This window comes from Hemicordylus capensis, chromosome 1, assembly GCF_027244095.1.
Source record: "Hemicordylus capensis ecotype Gifberg chromosome 1, rHemCap1.1.pri, whole genome shotgun sequence".
NCBI lineage: Eukaryota > Metazoa > Chordata > Lepidosauria > Squamata > Cordylidae > Hemicordylus > Hemicordylus capensis.
In genome coordinates, this window is record NC_069657.1 from 113,894,539 (window position 1) to 113,919,959 (window position 25,421).

The 25,421-nt window shown below is 43.4% G+C and overlaps 1 long non-coding RNA gene across 3 annotated transcripts in view; it reads left to right on the forward strand.

Annotated features, from left to right (window-relative positions):
* Positions 1-6,295: 6,295 nt before the first annotated feature.
* The window catches only part of LOC128341206 (uncharacterized), a 39,379-nt gene continuing 20,253 nt past the window's right edge, over positions 6,296-25,421 (forward strand). The window contains exons 1-5 of one of the 3 annotated variants that reach the window (XR_008314260.1): positions 6,296-8,469; positions 10,697-10,822; positions 11,253-11,324; positions 13,110-13,175; positions 15,810-17,084. This is a non-coding gene — a long non-coding RNA (uncharacterized LOC128341206). Of the gene's footprint in view, positions 8,470-10,696; positions 10,823-11,252; positions 11,325-13,109; positions 13,176-15,809; positions 17,085-25,421 lie in introns of those variants that run through there. The other 2 variants (XR_008314261.1, XR_008314259.1) reach the window with 2 other exon arrangements.

A 25,421-nucleotide genomic window follows, 5' to 3' on the forward strand; every position in this document is an offset into this window, starting at 1 on the left:
TCCTACAGTGACAAGTGACTCCAGATAGCCATGCTTGTGATCAAGTTGTAAACAGCTGCAACAAAGTACTAAGTGAAACTGGAAGGCAGTCTAATTATTCAAAGTTTACCAAAAGGCCTTCATGTTTGGAAAACCTCTAATGAGGCATCATTAGCAGAAGAGGAATGGAAAGTGGAACACATTTTGAAGAAGATTGTACAGTAACGAGTTGCAGAATGTCACCATCACTAATATTTGCTGCTTCAAGGAAAGATTAATCTCCTAACATGAGAATCTGGACACTTCTTTGCCTACATCTGTTATCTAGTTTGTTTTACAGTGGCCTAACGGGCTTTGTTGCTCCTTCCCAGATATTTAAAGAAACGCTATCCTTCATGCCTGACACACTGAAATGAAACAGCCCAACCTCCTTAATCATCCTAATTGTGAGTAAAACAGGGTAGTGATTATTATATCATGAGGAATATCTGTTATGAGCAGTTGGGAATTAGGTGATGTTTCTTACTGAACACTATAGCAATTTTTTATAGTCCTGTGGGACCAAGCAGTTGCTTATAGTCAGGGGGGCGCACCTAGGTAATTTTGGGGCCTGGACCTGAAGGGGTTCAGAGCCCAATCCCCACCACTCTGCTGGCTTGAAGGGTTGGGGGATGGGGGCAAATTAAATCTTTTTAATACCTTTTTTTCAACCACTGCTGTGTGGCGGGCATGGTAGCGGAGATGGGGTCGGCTGGTGGGTGGTGGGCACTCGAGGGGAGACTGAGGCAGGGAAGGAGGAGGGGCAGCAAGAGCTCCTTTCCTGAGACCACCTGCTGCCCAAATGACAGGTCGCACCATATTTGGCCTATTTCAGGGCTCTCTGCGCACATGGACAGTGGGATGGTGGGCACGAGGCAGCAGTGGGGCTCTGGGGAGGCCCCCAAGAACATTTGGAGAGGCCCCCAAAGACAGGAGGCCACAGACAAGATCCTCAAGGTCCATGGCAAAGTGCACCTCTGCTTATAGTTTCTGTTCTGCTTGCCAGCAGTTTACATCCAGGCTGGAGCCAGGCCAGGTTGCCAATGCTTCAGGATTGGGCCTGGATCTCCTGGAATCAACATCAGTCTCCAGGTGACTAATGAAAGAAATCCTGGCAATTGTGATGGCTGGAAATGTATTAGGGGAGGAGAAGTCTCTAAGAATAGCTTCAGTGAAAAAAGGCAACTAAGAACCAGGAAAGGCCCCAGTAGCAGAGCAAGGACACCAGCGGCCCCTGTTCAGCCCACCAGCGGTGGCCCCCACCAAGCCATGCCCCCTGCGACTGACAACAGATGCATGTGTGTGACATCAGATGCTATGGGGCATGGGCCCCTTAGCAAATGGGGCTGTGTGCTCCATTTTTGAAAGGTTTCAGCCAGTGCTGGGTTCCCAGCCTGGCCAGAATGCTTCTCTCTGCTTTTGCAAGCAGGGAGGAGAGGCGCTCCTGGCCACGCTGCAAACCCCGTGGTGACCAAAGTTTATTTGCAAATGGGGTGTGCAGCCCCTTTTGCTAACGTGGCCACACCCCCTACATCTGATGTCAGACACAGGGGGCGTGGCAGGGGAGCCAGGCATGGCTTCTGAGGGCAGCAGCCCGGGTTCATTGAACCCCCCTGCACAATGGTGGCTCCTCCCCTGAGAGGCTCCTTTTTTGTTCTAGTGATGTTTTCAGTCCTGTCCCGGTGGATCTGTCTTAGACACTCACTCCTTTGTTTCTCACACCTTTAAAAAACATATTGATAAATCTCAGATAATTGTACACAACATAACACCAGCAAGACAATTGGGTATTCACTTCCAACATGCAAACAAGATTTACATGTAAGTAGCCCACATGGTGTAGTGGTTAGAACATTAGGTTAGGACTCTGGAGATCCGAGTTCAAATCCTCATTCCACCATGAAACTCACTGGGGGACTCTGGGCCAGTCACTTATCTCTCAGCCTAACCAACCTCACAGGCTTGTTATGAGAATAAACATACCATGTACACTGCTCTGGGCTCTGTGGAAGAGATGGGATAGAAATGTATAAATAAATAAAATTTGCACTGATGCGTGTTCTTCCTATGTGTTATTGACTGCTTTTAAAATGTTCTTATGGCCTCTGTTTTCTTGATATTTTGTATTTGAACTGATATATTGTTTTTAAATTCATTGCTGCACACTGCCTTGAGTGTAGGAAAAGCAGGATATAACTATTTTAAAGTAACAAATGAATAATGAACATTTATATAGCATGCTAAACTGTTCAGGGAGCAATTAATCCAGGTAAAGTTATTCCCCAGAGGCATCATTTTGCACTATGTTTACAGGCCGTCCTTTTAATGGATGGTTGATATTCAGTACAATGGGGCTTCTCAATTGTTTGATACCATGAACCCCCTAAAATAATATATAAAGTTATGTGATCCCCCCTCTGATTACAGCTACTGATTTGATTATGTAGAGATAAATGAAGCACTGTTACCTTTTCAGTAAAAAGGATGAGCTTGCTCACTCACTCCAGGCTCCAGTTTATTTTTGATCGGTTTTTAGCATTTGTGAGCAGCAGCATCTGAAAACTCTGATTCACACAAATAGAATGTTGCAAAGGGGACCAGTATTTTCATAGCTCTCTCACTTAAAGCTTTGTACTCAACTTGCAAACTAATCCAAAATTCAGAAAGAGACCTCGTCAGGAACTTCAAGTCTTCTGAAGAGCGGCCCCGACACGTCTGTGTGATGGGAAGTCAGACACTGAGGCAGGAGCCAACAAACCCCTCTTCTGAACATGAGATGATTTCATGCAGTATTACTCAAACGAGATAATATCCAAGAAGGTTGAATGATTTTTTATTGTCTAACATGCAAAAGGATAACTCACATATAATAGATGCTGTTTCCTCAGAGTTTGTTGGTGAGATCATTCAGATTGATGATGCTTGGACATTAAACCCAAAAAGACCATTGTTTTCAGCCAGGTTCAGGTGAGGATCAAAGGTAGGTTTCTTTCTTTCTTTCTTTCTTTCTTTCCCAGAGAGGCATTTCCCCCACTGCCAGTAGGATCAGCAAGGAGAAGGTGAAAGACAAAGGCAAAAGAGGAGCCAGCGCTTTCATTGGCTCTCAGACTGAAACAGCCATACTAAGCTATTCCCTATACGTGGACTCTACATAGGCTGTACTAGCTGTTCTCTGCTTACACGATCAACATGGCTTCTAGTTCTTCTAATAACACTGACGATTATCCACGAATGTGCGGCGGGGGACATCCTGGAGAGACCTCTGAGCCCGGGAGGCTGGCTGCAGCCTCCTGGTCGGTGGTCTACTCATGTGTTGCCACGTGCTGTGGTAACACACAAGCAAAAAAATGAGGTTAGCGGAGCACTAGCTCCCTTAACCTCATTTAAGGGGAGGGGGAATTCGGTGGGCTAGCCGCCTTGGGAGCACCAGGCTCGTCTGCAAGCCCGGTAGTTCCCACGATCACTGGGAAGCAGGCCCACTTCCCAGTGATCGTGGGAATAGCCTCTAAGTCATTCTTCTAGAGTTACATGCACCAAAAGGAAGTCTAACAGTATTAACCTGGCTTGCTACTTGCATCCATAGTAAACCTGTGATGCTGTTGAGGCAGCACAACCACCCAGCATCCTAGGAGGGGTTTGCATGGACATGCTGGGAACCCTTGTGCAACTCCCCCAGTCCTTTTGTGTGCATGCTATTGCACAAGAAGGCTAATACTTATGAACACTATTTGCACTCTAGAAGCACTCTGTAAGAGCAGGAACACAGTGCTGAACTTACAGAGTGCTTCTGGAGCGTGAGCAGAACTCAGAAGCATTAGCTCTCTGGTACAACAGCCCACACCCAAGAAGACTGGGAGAGTTGCACAAAAGCTCCCAGTGCATCCCTGCAAATCCCACTAATGCACACGATTCATTCATCAAGATATCAGCCACCATGCTTTAAAAAAAATCCACTGGACAAAATCAACTTTTCTGCCAGCTGAAACATTAGGATTTTAACATTGTGGTTTATGCTAGCACTTCAGAGTACAGCTGAAAGATTTGGCAGTTGTGAAAAATACCATGTGCCTTGAAAGACAATATAAAAAATTAGATTACAGAGCAATGCTTACAATTATTCCTATGTTTACTGAATTATACCAAGGAAACTGCCCGGAGACAAAAGTTTGGGGCGGTATACAAATCTGATAATAAAATAAATAAATAAATAAAATCTTGAAACCTCTCTTTAAAGAAAGCTGGCCTTAAGCTACATGAAGGTTCCAGCACCAAGAAATCTGACTCTGTCCCCCAATTTAAAGTTAACATTCCGTCCTTTTCCAGAGTTTGCTATTCTTATCATTTGTGCAATAAAGAAATGGCATCTTTCTGTTCCAGTTCTGAAAAACCCATCACATTTATTATCTGAATCTTAAAAAACATAAAGAATGTTTGTTTTTTGTTGTGTCTTTCTAGACTTTGTGATGATCTGCACTTATGTTGATATGCTTGACATTTCCGCTTGCATTTTTTTAAATCCGCAAACTTAATTTTGGAGCCAGTCAGTGCTCCAAAGCAGTCATTTCTGTTGTGTGGTTGCCCAACACAGTGAGTGTGTTACATCGAGGGAGCAAGTTTGTGCACTCTGGTCAGATGGCTTTTCAAGCTCCCTGGAATTTCTCATTGGACAAGCGAATCAGTTGGTTAATAGCGAACTGTTCTCTAGCATGGATTGCATAACATCATTCATGCCTTGCCAGCTCTAATTGACTAATCACAAGTGCATGTTTTTTGCTGTCCTGTAAAATAGTGATTGATTCCTATCCCAGTGGGCACTTCACACTCTTTTGCCCAGTGGTGGCAGACATTTGTTATTAAAGGGTGAGAGTTTAGTGCCTGGAAGATCCAGAGTTTAGACTCAAATGCAATTTGGAACTTGCTTCTGAAAGTTGCTGCAATGGAGTAGGCTTCCTCCCATAGATATATAGATATAGATATAGATCCTAGTTTCTGTTTCCTTGCTCTCCTTCCACTCTTTTCTCACTTGCGGTTGAATATTATGCCACAGTGTAAACCGCTGAGAGGCACTTATTTTCTTGCTTATGCAAGATTAATGCTAGTCTGTAATAAGCTCAAGGAAACAAAATTTAATTTATTCCATAAATGTTTGCATTGAGTACAAGGAAATTGGCTAATTTGTGACCTATACTAAATAAACCATTTTCCTACTACCAAATAAAGAGTTATAATCAAGTACAATCCACCATGAACTTCTTTTCTTCAAACCCCATTGAACTGAAATTGTTTGAGCCAAATTCACACTTGACATTTTATTAATTTAAATTGTAAATGTACCTGAATTTAATGGGGAGAAACATTAATAGGGGGAAATCCCTCTGTAAAGGATTTCTCCCCCACCCCCCACCCCATCCCCTCCTAATGGGGGAAAACAGGAGAGTTGTTCCCTTTGTTAAGCAGGGTCTGCCCTGGTTTTATTTATTTATTTATCAAATTTATATACTGCCCCAAACTTTCATCTCTGGCCAGTTAACAATAACATACAAGTGAAAACATATATAAAATTTAAAAACAATTTTAAAAAATTAAAAAATTAAAACAGATTAAAACCTAAAAATTTAAAAAGCCGGAGAAGCTTGGTCGAAGAGGTGAGTTTTCAAATGCTGTTTTAAAAATTGCCAGAAATGGGGAGGATCATATTTCAGTAGGGAGCGTATGCCACAATCTTGGGGCAGCAACTGAGAAGGCCCATCCCTATGTGGCCACCAGCCAAGCTGCATATGGTTGCATATGAATGGGAAACTACTTTTGTGAGCACTGTAAGATATTCCCCTCAGGGGATGAAGCCGCTCTGGGAAAAGCAGAAAGTTCCAAGTTTCCTCCCTGGCATCTCCAAGATCGGGCTGAGAGAGATTCCTGCCTGCAATCTTGGAGAAGCCGCTGCCAGTCTGTGGAGATGATACTGAGCTAGATGGGACAATGGTTTGACTCAATATATGGCAGCTTCCGTTGTTCCTATGTGAAGGGCTGTCAACTCTGCATGCTACATATACATGACCATTGTTTGTTTGTTTGTTTGTTTGTTTGTTTGTTTGTTTGGCATATGTTTATATCGCCCTAAACACAAAACTTTTCATTTCATTTCAATAGATGAATTCGTTATAAGCAAAATAAGGACCTGTTTTTGTAACCCTGAGTGTGTGTAGCCCTCTGTTGGTTGGGGAGGGTGTTGAATTACCTTTGGCCCTGGTGGCTTGCCATAGGGAAATGTCTATGAGGGAGAGTCAATCAACCTATCCACATGACATGAGCTGCCTGGGTTACCCCTGGCAGCTCGTATCATCTGGAGTACCAGGAACTCTGGTTCTGGGTAGCCCAGCCCCCCAGCCGTGTATCTGCTTGGGCTACATACTGCCTGAGTAGACACAGAGCTGGGCACCTAGAGCACCCGGCTGAGGGATAATCCCTCAATACACCGCGATCCTTGTGTGGTGCATTTAAAGATCTCTGGAAGCCAGGCTGCATTTTCCTGGCTTCCAGATGGCCACATGGCTCCTAGGGGAGCTGCTCATGTGGGGGCATGAGCTGCGCAGCCAGAAGAGGACCAGAGATCATCTGGGGGGAAGGTAGGTGCTCTCCTGCCTTCCCCCCTCCCCTCCCCACCTGACTGGAAGGGCAGGTGAACAACCTCATAGTTTTACTTGGAGGGGCAAAGACTAATCCAATTTTAGACATAAGTTTATTTCTGTTCTAAACGGACATCAACCATAAGAACAAAGGACAAAATAAAATGAGGTGTGCAACCAGCTATCCTATAGGGATGTGCAAACTGGCCTGTCGTCGAGCCAGTTCAACGTCAAGCCGGTTTGGTTTGATGGTTTGGGGTCAAACCGAACCACCCCCTCTTCATTCTGACCCCAGACCAAACACCCCCTGAATGCAAACGTTTTAGACTTTAAAAAAAAAAAAAAAAGTTAACCTTCCCTTCCGGGGAGTTGCTGGAGGCGGCGGGGATGGGGCGCGCGGAGGTTCCCGCTCCCCCTGCTGGCTTTCTATGTGCCGCTCTCCGGCCAGTTCGACCTGATTTCGGCCTTCTCCCCTCGGCAAGGCGGCACCTTCCTCCGAAGCAAAGGAGTGCCTTCCTAGCGTATGACAAATGAAACGTAATTGAGAGAGTGAGCTGCTCCAAATGTCAAGGAATTCATGCTGAAGGCTTCATAAGAACAGCCTTGCTGAATCAGGCCTAAGGTGTATCTAGTTCAGCATCCTGCTTCACACAGTGGCTCACCAGATGCTTCGGGGAAGCCCACAGGCAAGAGCTAAGGGCATGCCTTCTCTCCTGCTATTACTCCTCTGCAACTGGTATTTGGAGGCATCTTGCCTCTGAGGCTGGAGGTAGCCTATAGCCACCAGAATAGTAGCCATTGATAGCCCTGTCCTCCATGAATTTATCTAAACCCCTCTTAAAGTCATCCAGGCTGTTGGCTGTCGCCACATCTTTGGTAAAGAATTCCATAGGTTAATTATGCATTGTGTGAAGAAAGTACTTCCTTTTGTCAGTCCTAAATGTCTTGGCAATATACTCTTCATATACTCTTACCTCACAAACATGTCAATAAAAATCAGAAAAAAGCAACCATTGCCATAAATTATGCCTACAGCATTTTATGACACTGATCATGACCTACCCACCCCCAAAGACCAGCAACTGAATTATGCTTCCAGGGGAGCTCACAGCAGAAACAACACAATCAAGGCTTCGGACTCAGTAAACACATATCACAGGCCAACACTAAACATCATGACAAACTAATTAGCACAAATATGATTTTGGAAGCCTGGAAGCATGGAACTGTCATCTCAGAATTCAGATGAGGCTGCAGGATTGACCTAGAGCAGGCCTGCTCAACTTTGGTCCTCCTGCAGATGTTGGCCTACAACTCCCATAATCCCTGGCTATTGGCTGTTATGGCTGGGGATTATGGGAGTTGTAGTCCAAAAACAGCTGGGGGGCCTAAGTTGAGCAGGCCTGACCTAGAGAAACAGCAAGATGCACTCATCTGTAACTTGCAAAAACAAACAAATAAGGATGTGAACACTAATTAGAAGCAAGTTACAAAGTCCTTTCCAAGTAGTAATCAAAGATGAGGTCGTCAACATGAATGTTAGACAGAGGGACTGTATTTATAATGGCAGTCAGTGAGGTCCACGAAGCTGATTATAGTAGGCCATTCAAATTGTTCTGATTTGTTAAAAAGACATTTGATGGATTATATCCTGCAGAAACTATAGGTCAGTCAGCAGGAATACAGGTCAGTTTATAGAATACCTGCTTTTATACAGATTTGTCTGCTGTAATACTTTAACTCCTATTTTGAGCTTGGACAGGTCACGGGAATCTGAGGACAGCTCCTCTGCAAAATCCTCAGGAGCAAAATCCTCAGAATGATGCAGGTAAAAGTCAGCGCAATGGGACTACCTGCAAGCCTGTGGAATGGGAAGCATTATGATTTTGTTGCTGTAGTGCAGTCTAGGGGAGGTGGGGGAAGGGGCCTTGTCCTGTTCTTAAATAATGAAATCTTGCATTAGGTTCTGAATTCAACAGCATAACCAGCTAAACCTCAAGCCTACCTTTTTGGAATCTGCTTGCCCTCCCCTACCCCAAGTGATAGCATTTGCCAGTGACATCATATGTGTATGTTGGTGCCTATAGGCCTCTGAAGTTTCAGTGAGCTTTCAAGGAATTGGGGGAAACTCTGAACCAAACTCAAGATTTACCGTGAATACTGCTTGACTTGATAGTAAATCTGGAAATCAGTGTTGGTAGGAATTTGATGTAGAATGTCATTTAAGGAGGCTTCCCTGGTTCGTGGACCACATGTGATTATTCCTCAGGAGCACTTATGTTTCTCATCAACTGACTGGATCTACACACTCCTATAATAAACTATTATACAGGCATATGGACTAGATATGTATGACAAAGCACAAATCCCTCAGTTTAAAAAAGGGGTGGGTGGGATCCTTTTTTACCTGAGTTGACAATGTTGCTACTGTTATTATGAGATATTAACTTATAACTACACCAAATAGTCTTAAAATGTACTTGTATTTTGAGGGCTGAGAGAGATTCCTGCCTGCAACTCTGGAGAAGCTACTGCCAGTCTGTGCAGACAATCTTGAGCTAGATGGACCAATGGTCTGACTCAGATAATGGCAGTCTGACTCAGATAATGTAATTGGAATACTACTAAGAGTGGATCTCTAAACATTGCTGAGGATCTTGGCCCACCTTCTGAAATTGCTCTTCTGCTACTGTGACAGTCTGATCTGATGGTATCACTAGCTGAGATCCTCAGAAAGGCATGTGTCATGTTGTCTGATGCAGAGACAGCTGCACATAGTTTGATAACCAGAGATGCACCTAGGTAATTTGGGGGCCTGGGCCTAGAAACCTCCCTCCGCCCCATCCTGGCCAATATAGGTAATGTTGGACGCTGGACAATGGGATAACGGGGGGCCCCCTTTGCAACATAAGCACTCTCTCCATATATATCTATGTATATCCACACATGCTTGCATGCAGGATTGGGAGTGAGAGATCTGGCTAATTTCTTCTTTGAAGCCCCATGTGGATATGCATGTTAGACATTATGAAATCACCTGTAGAACAAACGAAGTGTTAAAAAGACATAAGTGTAGCACACAAGGTCTCAGAAGACATTTGTTTCCTGCTTTTCCACCAGCGACAAAAAATTTTTTAAAAATCACAACACAGTCCTATGTATGTTTTCTCAGAAGTCTTACTGTGTTCATTGGGGTCACTCCTAAGCAGGACTGTAGCCTTTGTGCAAAGGAGAAGATCCAGATAGAAATACTATTACTCCCCCAACCCCAAACTTCAATATTCCACATATCATTGATACAGAAAGTAAAAGTCTGGATAGCCTGATAACAAGACAAGAAGTAATAGATGCAATTAGCATATTAAGTTATATCAGTGTTCAGGCCTCAGCGTTTCCTTTTAAAAATTGCTGTGAAACTGGCAGCAAGATTAGTTGATGACTGTTTCAGGCAAAAATATTTTTTCCTTTGAAATTTTTGTAAGACAAACAATAGAAGCGAAATCATTACAATCTAAAATATATCTGATTTCGGTTAATTTTGAATTAGGGAAAGGTAAAGCTGGAATAATGGGAAGGCGGTTGAAACAAATCTATTTCTGATGAAGAATAACATTATTTATGTTAAAAAGTCAGTATACTTAAATTGTGTAAATTTAAAATACTACTTTTTCAGAATATTGTACCAGTGGTATTATACAACTGCTAGACCTGCATTTTATCAGTCTTCTAACATCTGTAGTAGTGTAGTATAGCTGTTTATTTTACAGATAAATGTTTGTAAACATTCACTGTTGAATGTTTGTATTTCCCTTTTATATTTTGGGAGTAATCTAAGATAAGCTACCAATATACAAAATCATGTTTTATTTTTGTAACTTTGTAAAATTTGTAATTATTTCATCTTTCCTTCCGTAATTTCGCTGTTGCTTTAAACTGTTTCTAAACGCTTTAAAATAGAAATTTAAAAAGAAAGCCGATAAATAATTGAGTCATCCTTTGGAATTAGAGTACAGCAAATTCATTTGGCTAATTTTCATTCTTTTCTGACTGAAAAGGAGACCTGAAAGATCTATAGAAACATGTCTGTGTTAGGGGAAGCTGAGAAAGTGAAGAATGAAGGTCGCTGAATAAGAAGAAATTCATTTATCTTCCATTATGCCAATCTCCACTCAGAAGAAAGGGTAATGTTAATGTTCATTTACCTCAAAATGCACTAATCTCAAATGCTGAACACTGACTAAAACATTTCCTTATCCAAGCATCCATGCTTTTTGAATATTTATCTTTTTATTCCTTTTACTGTCATGACTACTGTGGCTTTGAGCCAGCCGTTGTCTCCTGCCCTATACTACATAAAGCATATGCTATACTGCATAAAGCACAGGCAGCTCAATACATGCATATAATTGGGAATACCACTGATAAGCTGATCAGGCCTGGGGCAGAGTTCCTCCCTCCACCCACCCACTGTTCTGTCACCTCTGAGTGTACAATCACTAGTTTTCTGAGTAGGGCTACATGGCTGCTGGTTTAGCCTAAGAACTGTGTGTATAGCTGTGTATGTGGTTGGCACATGTATGACTACTGTTTGTCTTTCTGGGGCTACTCCAGGTGGAAGACAGGAAGTTGCTTCTTCTGAGTCAGACCATTGATACACTGATTGGCACCAGCTCTCCATTTGAGGTAGGGATCTTCCCCAGCCTTATCTGGTGATGCCAGGGATTGAACCTGGGACCTTCTGCATGCAAAGCAACCCACGGAGCTGTGGCCCCTCCCTTAATTAAAGTGGGCAGTGGAAAAGGATGCCCAGTAAGGTTGCTAGGTAACTGCTGCGTATAGGCTGGATACTAAGCAAAGAGGGAGGGGGGATAATACAAAGCCGGAATCCAATACTTCGAGCTGGAATCGAGCAAATATGATGAAGATTTAATTAGGTTGGGCTGTGCTTGGTAAGAAACGGTCTCAGATTAGACCAAAGGTTACAGAGACAGAGAAGCACAACTGCTTTCCCTTTGAAAATTTACATTTGTTGGTTGGAGAGAAGTCTTTCATTTTTATTCATATTTGTTTTCTCCTGAAAAAGATGAGTCCTTGAAATGCATCGCGACTTATCCGAGGCATAAATTATACTTGCACTGTTCCTCTTTCTGTCATACTGTAACCCTTGGTGTGGTGCCATCCTCACCTTCTGCTGCCTTTGAAAATTTATATACGGACCTTGTTCACCGCAGACATTTCCATTTGAATGGTTTCGGTGCAGGGCGAGGGATTCTCTTAAGAGGAGGCAGGCAGGTCCTATCTGCCCCTCCTGTAATCCTCTGCCGCCCCGTGACACTGTACTCTGTAAAGTTCTACCATGAAAGCAGCGGCCCGTGCTGCTGTCTCCCTTAAGGTGCCCACCACAACGACAGGATGCTGTTCCCGGCATCCCTCACATGGCGTCGGCGCATGCATCAGTGCTATTTGCGTGCCGACGCCACTCAAGGGATGCTGGGAGCAGCATTTCGTCACTGCGATGGGTGCCTTAAAAGAGAGAGCAGCACAGGCTGCTGCTGTCATGGTAGAACTTTTCGGAGTACAGCGCTGCAATGGGGCAGCAGAGGATTGCAGGAGGGGCAGGTAGGACCTGCCTGCCTCCTCGTAAGGGGACCCCTCCCCATACCCTGGGATGTACCCAAAGTATTTTATGCACATCCCTAGTTAACAGGGCCTCAGGGGCAACAGCTTGTAAATGATAAACATGGAGATTTGTGTCAGGTTAAACTAATCTACTTTATTCAGAAGTACATGATGATAGGAAAAGACCTATTCTAACTTTTGGCTATGTGTTGGTCAAAGAGAAACCTATAGAAGCATGGTGCTCCAAGAGAGAGTTAGAAGCATTCTGGGAAGGAAAAGGAAGTCACTCCCAGGAAGTTCCTGAGTACATTCTATCAATAGAGGAGTCATAGAGGCAGAGATGAACAGGAAAGAGAAGGTGACCCTATCTCTACTCCCAATGCCCCTAGTGGTCATTAGGGTTACTGGTGCAAAAGATCAATGCCATCTGGAGCTGGATCTCCAACAAGTACATGAAACAGATTTCAATAAATCTGAAGCAAGCTTTACTGAAGAAAATCTGCAAACACTAGCATAAAGACAGCTGCTCCACTGACAAAATTGCATTTCACACAGGAGTAGTGTTAACTACCTTTGCACAGCACTGTTCCAAGGGAATCAATAAGGCTTAGCTTAACTGTGTAAGTAAGGTATGGACCAGAGAGCCTGTAAACTACAATACTCCCTAAAACCATGATAGCTAATGCAGGCCTATGAGGTGGTGGTTGTCAGACTAACACTGATATGCTATCAGGCCCCTAAAGCCACCCACATATTCCCAAGCAGTGCATGCATTTTAAGTGTCACTCAGTTTTTCAGACCGATTAGTTGTAGAGTTTTACAGGCAACAATCTACTTGTCCTTGATCAGATGATCCCAACAGGCTGAGAATGTGATGAGTTTGGGATGAACACATGAACAACTTGAGAACTAAAGGTAAGAAAACACACCAGTTACTGGAGCACTAAACATATATGAATGTAATATATAGACAAATGTAACACAGGTGGGCTTTTTTCATTTTTGTAGTGAGAGAACCACCAATAATACTTGTATTAATTATTCAAAATAATGATTTAAGTTATAAATCATTATAACTTAAAAGACATTATAACTTAAAATCATTATAACTTAAAAGTGCATAAAAGACAGAAAACTGTACATGTAGGCAACTGCAGTTAGTGATTTTCTCCTGGATTTATCAGAATCATTTTATCAACTTTATATGAGCTTGATAGCTAAATTCCCTTTTACAATTGCACCTTTCCCCCCTTTGGCAATTCATTACATGTTAACATTAATTCCTCAGTGCAATTTAAACAATGGGGTCATGTTCGTGCTGAATTTTTTGCATGCACTGTAGACAAGTCAGCTAAGTATGATCTTCATCAATATCTACTAATAAAAATTATAAATGCACCAGACAGGCAAATGTACTTCTTATGATGTGGAATGTTATCTTACTAACATTATTCAGCTGACTTTTTTCCCCTTGCAGTTCCATCTTGTATGCATTAGATAGCACACACTACTCTTTTCCCAGTTCTTTAGCAGCTGTTGTAGCAACCTTCTTCTAAATTTAGCACACTGTAGACCTCAAGGATAAGAACCACTATTATTTAATCAGAACAATGCAGGCAGAGTGATCTTCTTTATCAGCTGTCAGTCTCTAAAGAAATGAGAGAGAGAGAGAGAGAGAGAGAGAGAGAGGATTGCCTAAAAAATAAAACCACTGTAAATGAGTGGTTTGCGTGTGTGGTTTTTTTTGTGTTTTGTTTTTTAAAGCCACCACCTATTTAATTTTAATCCTGTTACATAAAAATGCCCACCTGACCTAGTGCTGAATATAAGCAGGCAGCCAGTGACTTAAGAGTTGGGTTAATTGGTCCTGTGCTTCCCTCAGTGAAGTGATTGCCACACAAAACTGTGGTAGTGGTAGGCACCAGAAGGGTTCCAAGTTCATGGTCAATGAGCTAATGCACTGCAGGCAGCTGGGCAAGGCAAGGCTTACGGTGCAAGTGCAGATGAAAGCTGGGGCTTGCTGAGCTGGCTAGAGCAAGAAGCCGCAACAACCCAAGGGGTTTCTACATGGTGTGAAGAGTTGGCGTGATGATATACAGAACACCAGAAAGAGAGTTGTCTTGTGAACCTAATGGCTTGCCTGCCTGCCAAAGCAGATTGTGTCCTTGTTGTCCCATCAATAACTACACATAGGTCTTTGCATTGGTCTATTGCCCTTCAATAAGGACAAGAAGCTGGAAAGGAGCGAGACTGAAAATATCACAGAGTGTCACTGCTTTCTGTGTGGTGGGGTGACAGTTTCAGAGAGAACAAAAGCAAAAGAGAGGGAGGCAGCAAATAGATTGAAAGGGTGGAGGTGGGTAGGTGCCATGATGGTAGAAGCAATGAAAAGAAAGCTAAGAATAATAAAGGGGTGGATATACTGGAAACCCCAGAAGTAAGAAAAGGAGGAGTGAGTGTTGGAAGCACAGTGGGTATCACAGCTAACAAGCAGTCAATGTAGTGCAACGTATGAGCCTCTTCTGTTACTTTCAATAGTCAAAGAACAAATTAGTTCGGAGGGGCAACCTAGCCAAGAGGTTTTACAGACAGGGCTTTTGCAAATCCACTCCTGATTGGAGTGTGCCAGTCCACATATTCCCTGGATTTAACCTGACCTCCCGGCGGGCTATCAGGGACCAGGACAGACAGTGCTTTGGTTTTCTCTGAAGGAAGGCTGTGAATTCTGGCTTAGCCAGAGATGTCCAGGATTTTTTTAAAAATCCCCATTTCCAGCAGCTTTTGAAAAAAACCTCTAGGGCTTCTGCTTTCTCCAAGGCGATGGAGGTGCTGATGGCTATGCAAAGGAGGTGCTGATGGCTATATGAATGGTCCATCTAATCCCTCCAATTAAAATGCCTCGAATCGGCTGCAAAGCAGATTCGCTCTTCAGATACCCAGTCACTGGAGGTACTGTGCTGGGGAGGGATAGGGCTGCTAAATAAAGAGAATCACCACGTTCAAAGGTGCCTCTTTGCCAAGTTAACAGGGGTAAGTTATCATATAACCTGCATTGGAACTTACCTTGATATTGATCATAGAACTTACATTAGACATAACCATAGAACTTACCTTAATACTTAACATAAATGTTACACTGGTACTGATCACAGAACATATCTTGGTACTTATCTTAGACCTTACCTTGGTAATAATAATATAACTTTCATAGAACTCATGAAACTTATGTTAGACCTTACCATAGAGGTTACCTTGGTACTGAAAAGCTTATCATAGAACATACCTTATTACTTACCTTGGAGCTTGGTACTGATCACATAACGTATCATAGAACTTAGTTTGGGACTTGCCTTATGCCTTACCATAGAACTTACCCTGGAATGTATCATAGAATTCACCATAGAATATACCTTGATATTTACCTTAGACCTTACCTTGGTAATGATCATTGAATTTAGCTTGGAACTTACATTAGATCTTACTATAGAATTTACCTTGGTACTGATAATAGAGCTTATCTTGGAACTTATGTTCTGTCATGATCCATAGGTCTAACTCTTCTTTGTCTGAGGCAGACCCTGAGATAGAGTCCAATGATGCAGAGGAGGAAGCAGTCTGTGAGGTCCCCCCACTCCAGGTCCCATGGGACCCTACTTCCCTTGAACCCCCTTTTCAGCCTGTGGATGTTCTCCAGGACTTGGAGAACCCTATATCTCCTGCACCTCCCCTTCAGCCTGAGGATGCCCCACTGCCCACTTCCTCCTCTTCTTGTTCAGTAGAGGAGGATGAAGTCACACCAGTTCCAGCACCAGTGCTTTGACTCTGCAAAAGCCAGCAATTACAGAATAATGAATGGGCATTTTAAGCCTGCAGCGGTACAGATATGGGGGTGTGGCCAGACTCCACACTTCCCTTTCAAAAGCACTCTGCTTGAAACAGAACCTTGCTGTAGCAACTTTGTTGCCAAGCTCTCAGCCTGCTCCTTGTGTATTATCTTGCTCCCCTGTAGACATGACCTCCTGTCTTGACTTTCTGACCTTGGCTTGTTACTGGACCTGCTTCACCTAACTCCTATATAGACCTGACTTCTCAGCTCTCTGACCTTGGCTTGGTAACCTCACTTTACTCATCACTCCTGTAGTGGACAGGCAGCCAGCACTGATAGAGTTAACTGAAAACAAAACCAGCTGACTTTGATTGACAGACTAGAAGCCCTAGGTCATGACCCAATCAATTAACCAGGTGAGTGGGACTAGAGGTCTCCAGAGGGGCTTCTGGGAGGAAGAAGGGTGTGACCCAGATGAGAGAGGAACAATAGAGTCTCTCTCAGGGTGAGTCTGGTGAGTCTGCAAATTCTTGTGAGACAGAATTGCAGGGGGCTTTTTCTCACCAGGGTTTTGGTGAGATTCAAGTGGGGAGGGAAGCCAAGGCTGGTGAATTTGGAAGTTTGTTTGGAAGTGAATTTGGAAGTAGAGCAGGAGAAACTATTTTTAGTAAGACTTGTGCTAGAAGTTATTTTCTTTTGTTTGTGTGTTGATTTGCATACCTGAGTTTCTGTTTTCCTGTAACTGAGTAACTGGATTACCTACGTGCAGCTTTAAAAAGATCTGGGTGTTTTGAAATACTCTTGTAACCAACTAAACGTCTCTAAGTGCAACCAAAAAGCTGAAGTCTAAGACCAACTAGTTTGCAGCAACTTAATAAATTGTTTTTCTCTGTTTTTACAAACCCTCACAGAGTGTTTGGTTAACTCTCAGTGGGAGGGAAGGGAAGCCTCTAATGCAAACCATTTCCAAATGGACTGCTAAGCCAGCTATCACTAACTCTCACCACATCCAGGCACACATGTGGAAAACAGGCCACACCCTGTGAGTGTGACATCATGTACATGGGATGTTGTTAAAGGGGCCGCTGGGCAGGGCTGGATCGAGGTAACCGTGTGGCTGGCTCCACGCCTGTGTAGTACTTACCTTGGAACTTAGAATTTACCATAGAGTTTAGCTTGGTACTTATAACAGAATGTACCGCAGAACTTATCATGGAACATATAGAACTCATCACAGAACTTATCTTTGAACTTACTATAGGACTTACCACAAAACTTATAGGATTCACCATAGAACATGGAGGCTCTCTCCACAAGTGGAGATAGCCCACACAGAAAACAATTCACATGTTAAAGCTACCACATGAAGTCACTACATCAAGCCATCATCACATTGAAGTGTCTCCTGTGACTTCCATGTGGTGCTATAGCACAAAGACTTTGTGGCTCCCTGCCTTTCCAAGTTCTATCCTGTAGACGTGCCTTTTCAAGTTCTATCCTGTTTGAATAGGCTTTCCCTGGCCCCAAGGAGCCACTGGATGTTGAAATACAGTTATGCATGTTCTCAAACATGTTGTTGTTCAGATGTTTTGTGATTGGAGTCAGTTAAAAGCTATAAACATTTAATAAATATTGATTGACATCCTGTCTAACAAAGTGAGGATGTGGCAGGAGGCTGCTCTTAATGCAGCCAGAAACTTCCCCAATTTTGCAGCTTGCAGAAGTGGGGAAGCAGGGGCGTATCTAGGGGTAGGGCAGGCAGGGCACGTGCCCTGGGCGCCACTTGAAGGGGGGTGCCATTTTGTAAAATTAATTTTTAAAAAAAAAAATGGCTGCCCAAAACAAAATGGCCACCATGCATGCTCAAATGGCCTCTGTGAGGCCCTAGGTCATGCCAGGCCTTGCAGAGGCCATTTGAGCATGCGCGGTGGCCATTTTTAAAAAAAGATTTTTAAAAATGGCCACTGCACATGCTCAAATGGTCCCTGCGAGGCCCTAGAGGCCAGTGGAGGGAGGAGGAACCTTTGCAAATCCCCCAGCCTTTACGAAGCCCCCCAAAGGGGCTACATGTAAATAAATAATAATATATAATATAAGTCACTGTACACATATTCAGATTGGCACTATGTACAGAGAATCAGGGCTTGTGAATACTGAGCTGATGCCTATGAGCTAGGATTGTATTCATTTGCTCTTACTTTGCTTCTTGTGATAAGTGAGTTAAATGTGATGTCTTGCTAATATGGCTATTAATGGTGAATTTGTCTTTGAATCAGTGTGAAATCCTTAATATTAAGGCCCACTGGGAGTTTCTTGCTCTCTTTCTCCCATTTTAACTTTCTTTCTGAAAGACTAGAATATATTCCAAGCAGTGACACAGTTTACTCTGCGTATCCTTTAATTATTTACAGAGTATCTGGGAAAAGTCAAATTCTCCATTTATTTTTAAAACTTATGTAATGGTGATGCTAAAATACATAGTAGAGAATTAGACAGGCACTTCTGTTTAGTTTTCCAAGTACACCTCCACATAGTATTTGGGTATTTCATGAGCCCCAGCATACTGAAATTTGTAGTTTTCCAGCATTTTTTGATCTGGCTAAGTCCACTGCTAAAATCGTTTTTGAAATATTAAAAGATTAACGAGCCTGACTTGTATTTTTCAGCTGATGTTATGGTAAAGTTATCTCAAAGATGGGTGTCAGATGCTTGGACAGGGGGCGCAATTTCAGTGTTTGCCCTAGGCGCTATTTTCCCTAGATACGCCTCTGTGGGGAAGTAATTTTTGCTGATGCTCCCTGCCTCTGCAAGTTCCCTGTGCCTTCCAAAAATATGTCCCTGATGATTGTGCAGACCTCAGGGACATATTTTTGGAAGGCACAGAGCTCTTCAAAAGGCAGGGAAGATCAGCAAAAATCCCCACTTGCTACAGCAGTGAGGAAACCTCTGGCTGTATTAAGAGCAGCCTCTTGCTGTGAGGACACAGCTTCTGCTGCATCTTCACTTGGTTAGTCAGGATGCCAGCCACTATTAATTGCTTGATATTTCTTATGTATACAACACCTACATCAGGAAGTATACAATCAATATTCTGGAGGGCCAAAAATTATTTGTCAAAATGATCCTTGTCCCACAAAAGGTCCAGTTCCTTTCAAAGCACTTCAGATTTTCTGCATAAATCCAGCACGGATTTTTGTCCCCAAGATACCATCCAGACTGCTATAGATGGCACAACCTGAACTCTCTTTGTTCAAGTAACACATCTTATTTGGTCTAGGAAGAAGCCATTTAATAGTTATACAATCTGTTAGTTTCTATGACAACATACATTTTTCTGCTTTTTGGCTAATAGGCAATTTGGTAATTCAACCATAATCATATTCTTGTTATGAGAACATCTTTCCTGTAATCCATCATGAGATATTTTACACTTTTTTTCCTGGTCCTCCGACTCTACAGACAGATATACAATTTGCCCATCAGTCTTGATAACAATTTGTTCAGGTTTGATTGTGCTTCTAGATGTTTGCTGAGGTTGGCAGTCATCAAACTCCTATTTTCCCTGTTATAATACAAGCTACATAATAGTACCTTCCTTAGTACTCCTCTGATGCTATCCTTCAGCATCACCATCATCTCTAATACTTCTGTTGTCACACAGCTCCTTTGGCCCAGTTATTTTCATTTGGATTTTGTAGTTCATTCTAACACAGTTTGATCCTATGCCTGTGCAATATCATGTATGTTATGCCAATAGCATGGTGGTATCATAGTCAAATTCATTACAGAAGTTTAGGACTGGAATGCTAGATGCAATCATTGCAAGCGTAATTGTACATGTTTTCTGGAGCTGACTTCAGGAATACTGGACTCAAGTTCCCCTTTTCTTTATGATCCTGTATGGCTATTGGCTAATAGACTGAAGTAATCTATTAACCCAAGTTTTACTATGGCCGCATTCACACAAAACAAGAAACTGAAGGTTGCCAAAACCGTAGTTAATTTTTCAAACCATGAATTGCATCGCAGATGTTTGTCCAACCACAGTCCTGCAACTTCCGTTTTCAGGGCAACGGAGCCCCTCCCTCTTCCTGGTCCACTGAGGCTGCATCCCAGCAAGCACCATGCCATGCAAGCCTTCTTCTGACAGCTGCCGCCCTCGTAAGAGCCCACAAACAAAACTGTCTCAAACAAGCATAATTTCTGGTGGGGGTGGGATGCTGTGTGGCACTATTTTTCTGTTACTAAGGAAAGGGAACATGATGACTTCATAGGAGGAGATATGTATATAAGGGAGGGCAAAGGATCCTGAGGTTTGGTGACATGGAAATTATCCACAGGAGGCTAATTTAATAAGAGGAGACCACACCATCCATCAGGTTCAAAGCTTAATTGATTAACCACCAGCCAGGTGCACCTCTAATACAAAAGGCACACCCATGGCCTATAGCCAGCAGATTATATACAATAAATGATGTTATTCAAGCACACCTTATTACAGTATTTACTAAACCAATCATAAAGTTACACAGAATATATAGTTCTGTTTTCACATTCCTATAGCCTGGTTTCCCTTTTATGGCTTTTTTATCTTCTAGTCTACTTCCTCATACATACACCCTGTCTGGCCTGCTTTTCTCCACTGGCCCGCTGTGACCAAGGATGCTCTTGCAATGGCTCACCCTAGCAAAGCAATCCATGGAGACCAAACAACACTCCTGCCCCTGTGGTGGCTTGCTGCCAGGGGACTAGCACTCTCATGAGAGGGCCAGTCTACTGGGGAGGACCTTAGTCTCACTAGCCTTAGTCTCACTTCCGTCAGACTGAGTGCTCATGAGTTGAGCTAACCAAAGAAAGAGGGCCCTGCTTGTATGGAACCCGTGTTCTCTCTGGTTAATGATAGCACTTTTGTACAATGACCCCCTCCTCTGCAGGGAAGCCTTTCATGAACCCAAAGGGGATTTTAATGCTCTATGTCTCTGTGCATAACCAAGTGGGCATACTGGGGAAACACTGAGACCGGGGACAGATCTTAACCCTCATTCAAATTTCCCGGGTTTGTGCTGGCATTGCATTGCTTGCAGATCTGCTGCCACGGAGAATCATGGGAGAGGGGAGCCCCGGTTGTCTGTGACCCAGGAGAGTGGGGTTGCCATTCTGGGCAAAAATAAAGATGGACATGTTCTAATGGGCAGATGGGCTGGCAGAGGGCATGCTCTGAGAGCTTCTATGCAACAGTCACCAAGACAGGAAGAGCTGTTGCCAGGGTACCCGTCTTCGCGGCTTGCTTGTATGGAGCAACCTGGCTGGGCAGCATCTGCCATCTGGACCCCATGCATGTGTCTACGTAGCCTGACCCTCTCATGAGTGAGCAGTCCGCTCAGGAACAGCATCCATCACCATCACAGATGCCCAACCATTCACTGTAGGAAATGCTGATTCTTCTGCCTGGCCCTTCCCATGAGTAAGCCTAGGGACCATACACCTTCCCCAAGATCACTGTGAAAACAATAGAGCAGAGCCATTCAAGGACTCCTGGTTGGGGTTGCCTTTTAAACCTGGCCCCAGGTATCTCCACTAGGGATGTGTATGAAGCGTTTTGTGCACATCCAGGTGGGGGGGGGGGAAGTGATCACTTTTACCTGCCCCTCCATTGATCCTCTGCCACCCCAGTGTGGCACTGTTTGTATTAAGCAGCCAGTCTCTCTGTTTGGAGAAGGCACGCTACCCGGCTGCCTTGCTTGGGAACAGGAAGTTCCCTGTTCCCAGCAGCCTGTGGGCAGTGTTGGAAAGGAAGTGGCATCTGAGCATGTGCAGACACCATCTTGAGGGGTCAGCAACACTGTGGAAGGCAGGGAACCTCCTGTTCCCAAGCAAGATGCAACCGTGCCATGCTGAGGTGGCAGAGGAGCATTGGAGGGGCACATAAGACTTGCCTTTCTCCTGTTAGTGACCTGACTGTCCCTGCTGAAACAATTCAGTTGGAGCAGCTTGAAGCATTTTGGCACCTTGAAATAGAGGTGCTGAAACACTTAAAGCACCACCCTGCAATATGTGGCCATCCCAGCACTCTAATGGGGTAGCCCTGCTTATGTTGCCACCATGACTGCATGTGCTTGTGCACATACATCCTTATTGCTTCACTTTTGGACAGCAAACCACGTAGTGCCCATCTTGCCATCTCATCCCCTTCCTCTCCTGACTGCCAGGAGATGGAAACAAGGGACAGAGTGGGAAGGGGGCATGTGATTTTCCCATTTGACAGGCTGACAAGCTGGGGATGGGACGTGGCAGCATCCCTATTGCCAGGCATCTGCTTTGTTGGATCAGAGGCAGGGGGCGGGGCAAGTGATCGGAGAAGCGGCCAGCAAGAAGTGCAGCAGGCATTGAGTGGGTGAGATCCCAGGCAGTTCTGCACTGCCCTCTCTATGTTTATGGTTCCAGAAACTGCATGAAACCATGGTTATGGTGGCATCCATGATCGGATGTAATGCTGCCACCGAAAACCTCACGTTGCGGCGGTCAAACTCACTACAAACTGAAGGTTCAAACTGGAGTTTGGTGAGGCAAACTGCAGGTTGTTTTTGCTGCTGCTGTGGCCAATATCTCAAGTCCAACAGTGATTTCTAAATCACCCAGCTGTATAAAGGGCTGTATAATCTATATCTTAGAGAGCGCCTTCTTCTTCATGATCCCCACTGCACATTAAGGTCATTTGAGGAGGTCATCTTCACTTACCACCAGTTCATCTGGCGGTGACTCAGAGGCGGGCCCTCTCTGTAGCTGCTCCTGGGCTGTGGAATGCACTCCCGGCAGAAATTCATAATTTGAGTTCATTATTGTCTTTCAGGAGAGCCCTTAGAACTTATCTGTTTGGCCTGGACGTCCAGGGTTTATAAACTGTTGTAAATTGTTGTAAATTGTTTTAGATGTTTGCCCTGGTTTTCTAGGGTTTTTATCTGTTTGAATGTTTAATTGGTTTTATTCTATTTTTATAGTTTTGATTTTAATTGTTAACTGGTTTTAGTTGCTTTTATTTTGTTGTAAACCACCCTGAGCCATTTTTTGAAATCCTCCAAGGCGTTTTGGAATCCCATTAGCTTCAGCAGCCATCTTGGGTGGACCATCTTAATAGGTCCTCCACCCCTGCAGGGCTGGGTTGTACTTAAGAGTGTGGGGTTTTTTTTAACATAGTGGATCCCCCCCCCCCACTTGCATTCTGAAGTGGTACAGTCCATTCTCATGCACCTTATTTCCATTTCTTTCTGGGGCACATATAGACAGTATAGTAGGAGCCAAGAACTCTGTGAATGCTCAAAAGGCATTACAACTAACAAGGAGAACACAGTCTTACTCTATAGCAGAGAAAGCTTTGCCAGGTCTGAAGTTCTGTTATTAATTTAAGAATAAACTTGGCTATAAAATTCTTATATGCACTCCTGGCAGATATCTGTAGTTTGGACTCATTGTTGACTTTCAAGAGAGCCCTAAAGACTTACTTGTTTGGCCTGGCCTTCCAAGGTTTTTAAATTGTTTTTAAGTATTTTAATTGGTTTTAAATGGTTCTGAACTATTTTAGAATTGTTTTTCTATTGTTTTAAGCAGTGTGTTTTGAATGGTGTTTGTTTTTATGTTTTTTAAACTTCTTGTGCACCACCCAGAGCCTTTGGATGGGGAGGTCTAGAAATGTCATACATACATACATACATACTAGGAGTCTAAGGGGAAAGCTGAAGTAGCAGTTTTCTTCCTCATGTGCTGAACTCATTTATTTATGGTCAACAACCAAATAAACACTACAGCAAAGAGCAATTCAGTACAATACAATAACATAAGTAAAAATTTAAAAACCAGTTTGCAGAAACCTTATTTTACGTGCCTCCGAACAAAAACAAGCAATCCTATGAGTAGCTTCTTCATACCTATCTCCTAAGAAATAAACAATAAAATGTTCCTCAGACCAATCCAAATGTTTCTTTTGATAGGGGGCGATCTGAATGGAACGGGCAATATCATAGAAAGGGCAGTTAAACAAAGTATGTGTTAATGTTTCCACCTCAGCAGCTCCACATGGGCATCCCTCATGTGCTAATTTTCTACTGCACAGGATTTCCGCATAGAAGAGAATCAGAAATTGCATCTCTGTCTGCAGTCTAATGCAGCATAATCCATTCTACCACTTCTGCTTTTTACCACTTTATTATATGGCATGTAGGGGTGTGCAGAACCAGTTCAAATAGAAGCCAGTTTGATTTGAACCAGCCCAGTTTGACCAGTTTGAGCTCAAACCGGACTGCCCTCCCCCACAAAGGGAGGCCAGTCCAAGTTCAAACTGAGCCAGGCCTGGTTCAGATCAAACTAGTTCGGCCCAGTTCGGCCAGTTTGGGTGGCTATGCTTGTAAAGAGAAATCCAGTAAGGATTCCCCTTTATAAGCAAAGGGGATCCCTAATGTGAAAAGGGTTGAAAGGGGGGAGTGAGGGGTGATAGGGCACCTTACCACCAGTGGCTTGGTGGTGGTGGCAGCTCCCCCAGGCCCCCCAGCACTCCTCCCAGCAGCGCGGGCAGGTGGGAGCCTGGTTCCGGCTTCCACGCGTGATGGTTCTCTGCACATGATGGGCCTTATGATGTTTCTCATGGGGCCCCAGCCGGTTCCTGGTGTGGTTGACCCAGCATCTCTGCCCACATTATACTTAGTTTTCATTCTATTTCTAATCATTGTATCTAGGCTCCATATATCTCATTATAACAGGGTTATTTATATCTATCTATTTATTTTAATTGTTAGGATAGTGGCAACATTATTTTGAGGTTTACTATTCGAGTCTCCTACAATGCATGTCATCTGCGGAGATCACTAGCATACTATTTCAACTTAGTACATTGTCATTTCTCATCCTTTGACATATTCAGAACAAAAATTTACAGAGCACGTTTGATTTGAAAGTTATAAAAATATCTTCTTCCAACAAGCAACTCTGTACTGATCCTCTGCACTGATGAATTAGTTCAGAGCTCTGCTCTCTCTGAGTGTTACATTAACCAATCAGGTAAGATGTATCTGTTGTAATTGGAGATTTAATTAATCACATTCAGAAAGAGCATCTGGACATACACTGAAGCTATCAATATCACACCAATAGGGACATGCAGGTATAAAAATTGTGCTAGGAACAGAGCACAAACTTACAACTCCATCTCCCATCCAGATTGGTAAAAGGCAGACACTCTAGACTCTAAAGTATTATGGCAGTACAGAGAGACTAGAATTGCTTAAGAAGCCAAGGCACTGGGCTCATTCTCACAATTATTATTAGGGTAGAAGAAGCTTCTTAAC